General features: G+C 42.3%; 1 protein-coding gene across 4 annotated transcripts in view; it reads right to left on the reverse strand.

Annotated features, from left to right (window-relative positions):
- Positions 1-8237, reverse strand: part of alpk1 (alpha-kinase 1) — a 141179-nt gene that overhangs the window by 130408 nt on the left and 2534 nt on the right. For 2 of the 4 annotated variants that reach the window (XM_039759784.1, XM_039759781.1), the window contains exons 1-2: positions 7670-7797; positions 522-633 (exon numbers count right to left, since the gene is read on the reverse strand). The gene's annotated coding sequence lies outside the window, so the exon portion shown is untranslated. Of the gene's footprint in view, positions 1-521; positions 634-7669; positions 8197-8237 lie in introns of those variants that run through there. The other 2 variants (XM_039759782.1, XM_039759783.1) reach the window with 2 other exon arrangements.

The following is an 8237-nucleotide window of genomic DNA, read 5'->3' on the forward strand; positions in this document are numbered from 1 at the left end:
GATGGGATACATCAGATATGATCTGACAGAATGGAAGGGGGTCTGGAGATTTACGTGAATAAGATATTGTTATCTCCATGTTGGATGAACTGGCATCCCAGCCGGGCAAGGATCCACCATAGCCATAACACCTCAAATCACGGAGCCATCATGCCGTCATCTGTGTTGAAAGTTGATTCACAGATGCACTGTAGTTGGTACACATGACAATAATGACAATATACACCTATAAAACACCACATACATAAAGAAGAAGTATAAAACAGCGTTCAAGCACACACAGACAGTAAGGGGATTGCAAAACTATGGATTGACTTTACTATTCCGTTCCAGGCTTGGACGAGGATTGAAGACATCTTCAGACTACTTGATCACTGCAATATCACGTCATGCGCTGCAGTAAACAGAAGTGACTACGGACTCCTATGTTTTGTCAAAGTCTTCATTGTGAAATTAAAACAAATGATTTGTTGACGTGCCCAAAATCAAATGGAATATAACTTCTAGAAATGTTTACATACCTTTTTTTTTTCTTTTTGGTTACCAATGCACTGTTAATTCTCCAAGATGGATGTACAGAGTAAATCTTATCTTGACCCGATGTCTCGTCTCAAGACGAGTTCGCCTAGAGGTCTGTAAAAAATATAAGGAGTGGAGTTAATCGATGTCAATAACTCTGTAGTCTTATTGGTTTTTTCTATCAGCTGCTTACAAGATGATTTTCCTTGATATTTACTCTTTTACTAGGGGGCTTCACCCCCTGCTCACTTCGCTCACCAACCACCATCCCCAACCCCAATCCCTCCCTCCCTCCATCCTACGCTACACACAGCCACTTCACGTCTCTGCCACTCACATATGTGGATTTCACTTTCACCAAACAACAAATCTTTGAATTCTCACAGATACGCCTCTTCAAATCTCTTGACACAAAGTCTTGGCTTGTGTGACTTGAAGTTATCTCATATAGAGATCCAAGAAAACTTCCTTGTCCGTGTTTTTCAGATTAATTTTGTGTAAAGTGCGATACTTTTAGACGTATGAATTTGTGTCCATTATTGGCTATAGAATTTCTAATATGTGCGATCGTTTAATTCTTTCGATTCTTTGTTGCATCGCTTCTCCATGGTCATAATTATAAACCTGACCGAATTGAGTTTTCTTTGAAATTAAACTTGTCATAGCTTTAATTGTTGTGGGACAACAGATTCTCATAGTGTATGGTCCTGAATCGTATAAACCTACGTTTTGAGCATTGATTGTTGCGAACGTGAATAGATTATTGTACATTCAGATATTTTGCCTGTAGTGTTTGTGGGTTTCAGTTTCACCAAATAACAAATCTTTTAATTCTTGTGGATACGCCTCTTCAATGAGAAGAAACACTACTTTTCCCTGATGGCAACACAAATAAGATGATCCACAAGTCTTCAACTTAAACTTTAAAGCCGAACAATATGTCATATCACCTATGTCCATATTTTCGATCTCTTTTTGCTGTTCCGTTATTTCACAGAGTAATAATTTCCGTTTGTTTGCGGCAACGTTTTTGAACCTCTTTACCACGTTCTACTTTGTCATCTACTCTTTGTCTTTTATTTCCAGACCCGGGCCTTGTTAAATCTCTTGGCACAAAGACTCATCTCGCAGGACTTGAAAGTATCTCTCTGAAAAAGTCACGTCTCGTCCCAGGATTTTTTTATATAATTGAGAGATAAATTGGTGAGGTGAAATTGTTAAGTAGTTTTTTTTTTTTTTTTTTACAATAATGTTTTTATATTTATGATAATTAATTTACAGTTGTCTTTATCGTTCATACAGCTTTCAGTTTTGGGTCAGTTGATTGATGGTTCTTGTTCCTATATCATAGCTATTTTGAATGGGTCGTTGGTGGTTGATTGTCACATGGTATTATTTACTTATTTAGTGTTTCATTATATATATATATTTCTAATTTTTAAGTTCATTAATGGTTTGCTGTGCCCTGATGAAGAGGTTTTCCTCGAAACGTGTTGGCCAGATCTACACCTGGCATCATTGAATAGTTTCTCAATCCAGCGACACTTCTTCTTACGTGACAAACCAGCCATTTTCAGCCGTATCCGGCCACTTTCAGTTGTAAACGGACACAAGATTAGCTACTGAAGTCGGCAGCTCTAACAGACCCAATGACTAGGAGTTGTGTAATGTGACATCAGCTTCACCATCTCATTGTTTAATTTGCTTGTCCTTTTGTCTCTTATTCTGCATTTACAAAAGAGCTGTATTGTTATATTGACACGTCGTCTTATATATAAACGTCGATGGGTGGAAGTGCGTGTGTCTGTCTGTGGGACCCAGAAGTGCGAGGCTACAGCATGAAGCTCAAAGAGCCGGTAAGGCAGTCTCAAGCTAACAAGTCGGAAGAAGAAAGAAGTATGAGGCTACAGCATGAAGCTGAAAGAAAGCGACGCCGTTGCCAAAGTGAAACCGCTGACAAAAGACAAACCCTACTCTAAATTGCCCACCACGGTCTCGTCATTCTGGCCCCCTAATCCTTCCCTGTCTCTAACTGGCTGATTATCTCACCCCTTAATCATCTAATCACTAATGTGTGGTGAGTGTACTGGCACGATAATGGCTGCCGTCGCACCATCCAGGTGGGCGCTACACATTAGTAGTGGCTCCCCACCCACCTTGTAAAGCACTTTGAGTAGTGAGAAAAGCACCATATAAAGTTTAAAGAATTATTATTGTTATTATCTATGGGGCCCTGCCCTGCCTGGGGTTTGTTTCCTGCCTTGCGTCCTGTGTTGGCTGGGATTGGCTCCAGAGACCCCCATGACCCTGTAGTTAGGATATAGTGTGTTGGATAATGGATGGATGGATTATCTACGGGAGCTGGAGCTCGGTACAGCCATGTTGGATTCCATGGGTTGCCGCCAGGGGCTGCAAACACGCTGGGTTTCCGCCTCACCTGGAAGCATTTGCGGATCATACTAATGGGCCACCGGAAGTGCCCCTGGGTGCAGCCTGCCATCACTGCTCAGGGAGCCAGAGTCGGGAGGAAGGAGACCAAGCTTGCAAAGAGGAGTGGAGGCAGAAGAGACAGAGAGAGAGAGAGGGAGAGAGAAAAGAAGAGAAGACAAAGAGCATGAAACATAAAAAACGCGTCTGGCAGAACTTGTGTCCTGCATCTGTCTGTGTTGGGTTTGGGGAGCTGAGTGCCCCCTGCAGGCCACAGAGTGTATTATTTATTTATTTACTTAAGTTATCTACCTATTTATGTACAGGGTGGCCCGCCTCCACCGAGACGACCGCATTACATGGCGAAGAGAAAAATGATCAGATTTGGTACTCACATTTACAGAAGATGCTGAAAGTGATCTCCAGGTGCATCAATACATCTCTGTACCCATTACAGCATGTTCAGGTACAACGTCAGGGGATCGATTGGAGGCAGGCCACTTTTTCATGGCGCACCCTGTGTTTGTTTATTTATTTAAAAAGCTTTTGTAAAAATGCTACATTTCCCCCTGTGGACAAATAAAGTTCTATCTATCTATTGAAGAAATTAAGTGAATAGAACTGGTGGGCTTCATTGTCCTAAATGGCCTGTTCATGGCAAAAGGATTCTGACATTCTAGTTTTTGAAAAAGAGCTGGGATCGAACATTTAGGAAAATCACAAAGCTACGAAAATCTTTTTTAACATAAAACACCTACTCAAAGCTTCATGATGCTCCAACAACGATGGACGGATTAAAAGGCAGAAGTCTACGTGACCATCATCATCATCAAGTCCTTCCGTGAGAATCCTAAATCCAAAGAGGACGGTTTCATTTATGTTAGGTAGAATGCCCAGAGAGGGACTGGGCTGGCGGTCTCGTGGTCTGGAATCCCTACAGATTTTATTTTTTTCTCCGGCCGTCTGGAGTTTTTTTGTTTTTTCTGTCCCCTGGCCATTGAACCTTACTCTTATTCAATGTTAATTAATGTTGATTTATTTTGTTTTATAATTGTGTCTTTTATTTTTCTATTCTTTATTATGTAAAGCACTTTGAGCTACTGTTTGTATGAAGATGTGCTATAGAAATAAATGTTGTTGTTGTAAAACTCACTACCAGTCATAGAGTTAAATAAATGACCGTTTATCATAAATAAGCAAAGGTTCAGCATTGCAGGCATCTTTCTGTTGTGGCTTTGGCCTTACCTTTAGATCGCAAGGTTTCAACACCCACCTCCACCGTAGTGCGTAAGCTTGAAACAGTTACCCAACGTGCTTGTACTTTAAATTTTGAAAAAGGTAAGTAAACAAGTGCAGAATATCCTGACGGCATGCGTCACCGTGTGTAAAGACGCCTGCCGAGCTTACAATGATAATAAATGTGAGACGGCTTCCTGCTCGGAAACACAATGATTCATCTGCCACCCTAACAGACTACAAAGGACACACAGGCAGATTATTTAAATAAGTAGATTGTGACCACCAAGTAAGAGTGCAAGGCCTAGGAAAATGGGGCAGGGGGGTAAGTAATAACATGGCCTAGATCAGAGGTGGGCAGTCCCGGACCAGAGGCAGTCTACTGCAGGGGTCCCCAACTCCGGTCCTGGAGGGCCGCAGTGGCTGCAGGTTTTCATTCTAACCCTTCTCTTAATTAGTGACCTGCTTTGGCTCCTACTTAACTTCTTTTGAATTCATTTTACTTGACTTGATCTTGAAGACTCAAACCTCTTAAATGTTTCTTTGTCCTTAATTAGCAGCCAAACAAGAATGAGATACAAAATGAGCCAAAACAGGACCAGCAAACTGTGTCCATCACACAATGTCTGAAAATAAAGAAAGGTGAAGGTCTCAGGAATGCTGATCTGCTCAGGTCCACAAAACATTTTAACAGAAAGGAGAAAGTCAACAATTTCAGAAATGTCTGCTATTGTACAGTGAGAGCAGCAACAAGCCATGGAATTAAAGAACAAGTTTAATTGGCAACAAGAATCGATGCCTAATTGAGCAACTGGTTGGAGTGAAATTGGTTGGAGTTTGAGGCCCTGACTTAGTTGGTCTTCTGTTGGCTCCCTCACCTCACATTTCATTTCTGTTTGGGTGCCATTTAAGGAAAGAAATGAAGAAATTCAGTGCCAGAAAAAATAGGCCACTAATTAACAAAAGGGCTAGAATGAAAACCTACAGCCACTGTGGCCCTCCAGGAAAAGAGTTGGGGTCCCCTTGTCTAGTGGCTGCAGCACCATCATGTGTCACCAGGCCACTGCAGTCGATTCATAATGCAGCAGCACGCCTGGTGTTCAAGCACGTCTGGTGTTTCAGAGCACTAGGTTATGTTCCTGTAGCAGCACATAATAAGTTCAAATCCTTACCAATATATAGGGTGGTCCAGTTTCTTATTATGCAATTTTCATTACGCTATAACTTATAATTTACAAGTTTATTACATAGAAAATCACCCAAAAAATCCTGGACCATCAAGAAGTGTGCGAACTGGAATCATCCCTGCATAAATCAAAGTCATCCAGACAATCTGGATCTGCATACTCAGATCTGGACCACCCTGTATATGGAGACCCTTGGGAGGTCCTATGTTCCTTCTTAACCACTCAGGTGTGCTGGTGATGCCACCTCTGCATGGTCTCAACTTTCAGCTCCTGACTGGTGACACAAGCTGTCCACCTCCATTTAAAATTCTGACGCCCTCAATGTGTTGAAGAAGCACTGAAAGACTCGTTTGGTGGATTTCTGCCTAACTGATATTAGCTATTAGGGTTTGTAACTGACCCTTACTCTCTTTTCTGTTTCTTTTTCCGCCACCACCACCTACTCAGAGCTTCATGATGCTCCAACAATGATGGACGGATTAAAAGGCAGAAGTCTACGTGACCATCATCATCATCAAGCCCTTCCATGAGAACCCTAAATCCAAAGAGGACTGTTTCATTTATGTGAGGTAGAATGTCCAGAGGGTGGTCTCGTGGTCTGGAATCCCTACAGATTTTATTTTTTCTCCAGCCGTCTGGAGTTTTTGTTTTTTCTGTCCCCCCTGGCCATTGAACCTTACTCTTATTCTATGTTAATTAATGTTGATTTATTTTGTTTCATAATTGTGTCTTTCATCTTTCTATTCTTTAATATGTAAAGCACTTTGAGATACTGTTTGTATGAAAATGTGCTATAGAAATAAATGTTGTTGTTGTGGTTGTTGTAACTAAAAGGCAGACCCCAGTCAGTGAGGCTGGGGAACAACATTTCTAAAACAATAACCATAAATACATGAACTCCACAAGGATGTTGTGTGCTGTAGACACTCGTCACTCAGGACCGTGTTGCTTCCCAACAGAACACCAGCTTTATTAAAATGGCAGACGACAGCACCGGCACTGGACTCATTTCTGGGGGTGGCGAGTCAGTGTACAGGATGGAGGTGGTTGGCCTTGTGAAGTGGTGTCAGGACAGTAATCACCAGCATAACGAAGGGAACAATTATTGACACACGGATGGAGAGAGAGGGTCAGCATCCACCACTGTACACTGGAGAGACCGAGCTGAACAGAGTGCTGGCCACAGTTACATTTCTTGGCATTGACACCTCTGAGGATCACACAGACATGGCGGGGAAAGCCCAGTGGTGTTTGTATTTCCAGAGGAGGCCAAGAAAGTTTGGCATGCCAAGCACAATCCTCAACAACTTCTACAGATGACCGAGAGTAACCTCACCGATGCCATCACAGTCTGGTGTGGGAAAAGCACAGCACAGGACAGCAGGCCTCTACAGTGGGTGGGAAATCAGCCCAAAATGCCATCGGAACAGCACTGCATGCATTAGAGGGCATCCATAATAGCAGAGCTCTAAGGAGGGCCCATAATATTATGAAGGACACAAGTCCCCCACAGCCTGAACTGTTCATACTGCGACCATCATGGAGACGCTATGAGAGCACAGCAGCGAGAACAACAAGGCTGAAGGGCTGACTTCACGTTTATGCCATCAGGCTTGTAACTAAATGCCACCCACTGCTGGCTGGCGTGTGTCTGGAGGATGGAAGGAAGGCCATCTTAAGACTAAATACCTGCAGAGCTTAAACCGATTTTTTTTTTTTATTTGCATGTGCACTCTTACTTCTGTTTCTTTTGTTTTTGTGTGTATTCTTGTTTATTACTGGAAGATTCACAGAATACGATTTTCATTGTACTGAGTACATATGACAAAGTGGAAGTTTTTGTTCTGAGCTCTTCACTTGGGACCGTCAATTTTGTCCCCTTGTCCTGTCACACCTGTTGGTAAACTGTGCCCAGGCTGACGTTTACTCGATTATGTTCACCTCTTTTGTAAGCCGCTTTGGATAAAAGCGTCTGCTAAGCAAATAAATGTAAACGTAAATGGATATGGCAAGCGAACATGGGCACCATTAAATGTGATAAAAGCAAAATTAAACTAAGCCAGTATTAATTAATAAGTACAGAGATAAGTGAAATATCATTATCATCAAGGAGACCAGCTGGAGAAGAAATGGTGACACTTAAGAGGCCACCTTCCAGTTTTCACGTCTCCCGTAAGTTCTGTCGTTGCTGTCCACCTCAACACAAGCAGACCGCACCATTTCATTCGGTCCATTGGACCGGCTGTCAAGTTTCGGCACTCAGAAAAAGAACTTTTATAAAGGCTGTCACACGCACTTACCTAAATCTCCCTTGCAACGTGAAGTGTAAACGCGAAAGACAACGTATAAGCTGTTAGCCTTTTGGAAACAAACGCTAATTTATTTGAAGAGTTCCGAAAACTTAACCGGAAGTCTTACCTCACGAATACTGTACTGTATTACTCAATCCTGGGAATTCCTCTCCCCTGCCCTGGGCCTTTCAAGGGCTTATGGGAGTTGTAGGCGTGTAGATCACCGAGTTGCCAAAGGCGTTCAAATGTCATGAAGTGTTTGAACAACCAGCCTAAAAGCAAACAGGTCTAATTACAACGCTTTCGTTCTTTTATGAAATGTTCTTACCAGGGGGAGCTGTATGATTAACCGAAAATCCCTCTTGCATATTTTAACAAGAGCCCACTGTAGAGTCGTGGTCTGGCGAGGTTCCTGTCAGTCATCGTGAAGAAAACCAATCACTTGTGAGAGGCGTCAAGTGAGAACAAATCAGGTATGAGTGATTTAACTGCACGTTCACTTGATTGGTTACATTGTGTTAGTTGGCGACTCCCTGGCATTTATGAGCGGGAGAATGACTACGATTCCCAGCATGCA

Source organism: Polypterus senegalus, chromosome 7 (genome assembly GCF_016835505.1).
Source record: "Polypterus senegalus isolate Bchr_013 chromosome 7, ASM1683550v1, whole genome shotgun sequence".
Lineage (NCBI taxonomy): Eukaryota > Metazoa > Chordata > Cladistia > Polypteriformes > Polypteridae > Polypterus > Polypterus senegalus.